Source organism: Mesitornis unicolor, unplaced genomic scaffold (assembly GCF_000695765.1).
Source record: "Mesitornis unicolor isolate BGI_N332 unplaced genomic scaffold, ASM69576v1 scaffold51215, whole genome shotgun sequence".
Taxonomy (NCBI): Eukaryota; Metazoa; Chordata; class Aves; order Mesitornithiformes; family Mesitornithidae; genus Mesitornis; species Mesitornis unicolor.
Genome location: NW_010187161.1, coordinates 14,037 through 18,462, shown reverse-complemented (window position 1 = coordinate 18,462; position 4,426 = coordinate 14,037). Strand labels below are relative to the sequence as shown.

Here is a 4,426-nt window from a genome sequence, read left to right as displayed (position 1 = left end):
ATGGCTTCCTATTGCTCTGATGCTGTTTTGCAGACTGACCACAGGGCGGCAATGCGAGACACCCGCCAAGGAGCACTGGCAGCCTGGGGAACCTAGGACAGACAGAGGAGAGGAGGTGGCGGTGCTCCTGCGCTGCTGCTTGGCCCTTGTGAGCAGGGACACCTGTCTTTGACAAACCAACTTTGTCACGGGAGCTGAAGTGAATGGACAGCTTGAAAATACTTTATATTAGAGTATTTCACTAAAAGTGAGGAAGCTTATCAATGTTAGTGGCATGCTGTTCTCCCCCACTCCACCTGTAACAAAGGACAAATACATAGTATTTGTCATAGTCTAAAACTTAATTACTTAGTTTCAGCAAATACCTGGACTGAGGGACGCATCCACCCACCTCTGTAATACTGCAGTGAATCTGGGCTCCCAGTTTGACTGGCACGTTCACACAGCGTAACTTGTCTTCAGCATCTGTTTGTTGCCTTTGGAGTGGGCTGCTGTGTTTCACAAGCTCCCTACCTGCTGTGGAGATCATTAGCTATTTTAGAAAAGCCAACGTGATGGGCAGTAGTGTTGCTTGACATCTTGACTATTACACTTAATTGCTGTGTAGGCAGCTGCAGCAATTGGGCTTTTGATATCTGGGTTGCTGGGAAGAAGCAGGGGGAGAATGAAGAGGGCAGTGAGCAGGCAGATGCTGGTTTTATTTCTTTTCCTTTCTGGTGAACCTACCTGTTATTACAGTTGAATTGTAAAAATTGTACAATTTCCCCACCCCTCTCCCCTGCTTAGCAGGTTAAAATTACACAAAAGTTTTCCTCTCTTTCCTTTGACTTTTTTAGTAAACAGGTTCTTCTTCCCAGTATTGTGCCTGGCAGGGAAGGACCCTTGTATCGGGGGCAGTGCTGGAAGGAAGGGCAAAGAGTTGGAACTAAAAAGCAAGATTGGACAACTATGAGATCTAGTGTTCACTCTCCTGTAGGAGGCAGGTTTTTGTTTTCTGCCTTATACATTTCTGTACGAATAAGTGGGTTTTGAAGTGTGTGATAAAGACAGCATTGGAGAATGATACCCTCTTGACTGATATTTGCCACTTTCAGTCTGAAGACTTGAGAGCGGTATTCTTCTAAGTTTCTGCCAGGTGTGGGTTTTGTGCCTGGCTTGGGTATGGGGGGAAGAAGAGGATTATTCTCTTCTACAAAATAGCTTAAGCCTTTCTATCACAGGTAGTTGTTAGCCAGGTGAATTTGGCAAAGTTGTCCAAAGCAAGCACTAAGTTGATGGCAAGAATAAGGGACTCAAAAGCCTCTTGGTTTATCTGGATTTCTGCAGCATATCAAGTGATGTGCTTGAGTGAGTGCATGCAATGGGATGCCCTGGTTAATTCTGCCACTCTTGTTCCCTAAGCAGTATTGCTGCAAGCCTGAGCGCTAAGGCAGGACTGTGGGCTGGCCCTGGTACCCATGCTGGGATTGGCAGACTTCAGTGGGATTTGGCTGGACCCTCTTCAGTGAGCAGGAACAGTGGCTTCACCTTTAAGATACGACTTCTCTGTGCCCCCGTTACCTACTTAGCAATGTGCTCTTCTCTCTTGACTGCGAATCTCTCCTCACTTGTTCACTGTTTGCATGTATACATGTGGATGCATCGTGTATATGGACAGGGAGATGCTGGTAGACTTCAGCGCAAGAGCACATTTTCTATCCTTTAACTCTTGAAAAAGAAGGAAAGAGAACTTGTGATAAAATAGCATTATTGCTTGTGTTTGTTGTAAAAACCCTCAAAAGAGACTGACTCTTTTAAAGATGTCCATTATATCACTTAGAATAAGCTGTTAAATTAGTTCAAGTATGAATGTGTGTCTATGTGTGCTTTCTTCTAACACATCATACATACTGTGTTTTGTAATGATGAAAGTTTTTTGCTTGTTTTACATACCCTTTCAGGAGCTGATTTCTCCACTTCCTTTGTTCCAGCACCATAACGCTGGCAATTTCCACCCAAAAATGACTTTTGACTACTGATTAAATAACTTACCTTGCTTTTTTGTCAGACACCAGCCAGAGCAGACTGCTAATGCTTTGAGCCACAGCTGCCTGGACCTCTTCTGCTGTGAGTCTGTGACAATGTGAGAGCTGCTATTGTGGAAGCAGCTGCTTGATAGAGCTGCATGTCCCATCCTCTGTGCTGCTTATCCAAGAACAGCAGGACCCACTGGGCACCATATTGTTCCCCTTAAAGCTGCCTGCCCGATGGACCAGTGGGAATATCCCTGGTGTGCTTTCTGTAGAAGAGCTGATAAGGAGGTGGAAGCATGGGGGGCAAAAAAAGGAGGACAGATGGGCAAAATATACCTGGTTGTGTAGAAATGGGACAGAGAAGATGGGAAGTAAAAATATGGGAAATAAGATCTGTGTAAGTGAAGGACCTGTACTGTGGGAGCAGTAGTGCAAATACTGGTGCTGGAAGTGAGATGCTACAGAAGTGCATCACTCCTGGTGGGGTGAGGGGAGAGTCATGAACTCTAGAAACAGGAGTGAGGAACTACATAGGAACTATTTTTCTGCTGGGTTTTTTTTTCACATTTTTTAATTTCTGTTTTGTCCACTTGCAAGCCAGTCTTTGTGCTTCGGTTAAGCAAACATCTGAGGAATAATAAATAATTAAAACCAAAGGTACATACAGAGCATGGGTACAGGAGGGGAGTGGGTTCAGTGGAGTGGATGTGTTTGTATTTGAGACTATTAAAAAAAGAAATCAATGTTTGGTAGCTTTTAATATAGATAATTGCAAAGCTTGTTGTAGAATTGTACTGGCTGTTGTATAACCAAGGTAACTTTATTTAAGCCTTGTTTTGGTGTCTTAAAAACCCCAAGAAGAACGAGAAATCTCACAAAAGCACACAGCAGAGCAGGAAGCTTTGAGGGCCTCAGACTTAAATTCTAGGATTATGTTTGCCCTAGAAACTTCTGTCTCACCTTTCAATAAAACTTGTGATGCTTTCTCTTCTTGGAAAGACTGTGGGCAGCCATAAATGTTATGGGATCTTGGAGAAGTCCTATGTAAGCTTAATGAGTCTGTTTAGGGTTTTTTTGTGGTTTTGATTGTTTGTTGTTGGTTGGTGGTTTTGTTTTTGTTCCTCCTGGAAATTCTAGGAAGAATTTCTTCCTAGTATCTTGCCTATTTGCATGGTGACTGATACTTGCAGTACTCCTTTCTCATTCCCAAAGTAACTTCTGAAGTCTGTGCTCTCCTAGCCAAGATTCTCTTCAAATGGGGTGAACCAGCATATTTTTCCAGGCTAGGAGTGTGCCAGTTCCATCAGTTACTGCTCAGTTGTGCTCACTACCAACTGAATCACATCTTTGCACCTTGCAGCTAAGAAAAGGGTCATCTTCAGTAGTGGTAGAGATTTTACAGTACTTTCTGATGTCGTGGTGGCATCTGACCTCTGCATTCAGAAAACTTGATTATGTGGTCCCAAATCCGCTACAGAAATCAGACTTGGGTGTTAATGCCTTTCTTTTTTTTATTTTTTTTTTCCAACCCATTCTCTTGCTGTTGCTCTTAGTGCCCAAGTACTTCATCAAACTAATTGAGGCAAATAGGACTTGCCAGCGGCAGTGAAAATGTTTGTGCTTCTGAACTTCAGGTTGCCACAAGAAGGAATTTGGATCTTCAGGCTCGGTATCCCTCTGCGGTTTCCAGCTTAGTGTGCCAGCTGATGTCTTCACACACAGGGAAAATTCTGCCTGATGCTGCATGATGCCAGAATCTTCTATTTTTTGCCATCACCTGGAGGAGACACCCCAACCCACCTTCATTAAAGTGGCTTACCTGCCATTTTTGCCCTATTGTGTGCTTTACTTAGTTACTGTTGACCACGTGTCTGCTCAGTACCCTCCTTCCTCTTCTGCTTACAGTTTCTGTGTAGAAGGAGGAATGTCATCTGCCTGCAGTCGCAAAGAAAAGCATGGTTTCCTTGCCGAGGTGGAGCTGCTTATCTTGACAACCTGTCCTTGAGCATGTGAGCCCTCTGGTAGCTGTCTGCTTGAGTTACAGCACGGGTGAGGAGGATTCACTTCACTCGCCAGGGAAGAGGGTCCCAGTTCCTCAGTGGTGCTGAACTGCAGCTGTGCTTTCTCTTCAGAGAACCCAGATAACATCTGTCAGCCGTGTAAACATAGCCAGTTCTTTGGGCTGACAGGGGAAAAAGGAAGTACTTGCCTATGTGTTTTCTTTAAACTAGCAGACAGTTTAAGTTAAACTGAGGAACTGGTCTTCCTTAAAACCGGAGTAAGATGACTACAGTATGCCTTGGTTGGCACAGAGTAGGTGGTCCTTCTTTCTGATACCTCTTTATTTTAGCAAATAAAAAGGAATTTTCTGCCTTATCCTTCTGTTGTGTTCTCCGCTCCCCCCCCAAGCTGTC

General features: G+C 44.1%; 1 protein-coding gene across 1 annotated transcript in view; it reads left to right on the top strand.

Moving 5' to 3' along the window:
• Positions 1-241: 241 nt before the first annotated feature.
• SLC5A3 (solute carrier family 5 (sodium/myo-inositol cotransporter), member 3) overlaps positions 242-4,426 on the top strand; it is a 12,434-nt gene continuing 8,249 nt past the window's right edge. Inside the window, exon 1 of the mRNA XM_010185347.1 lies at positions 242-272. The gene's annotated coding sequence lies outside the window, so the exon portion shown is untranslated. The remainder of the gene's footprint in view (positions 273-4,426) is intronic.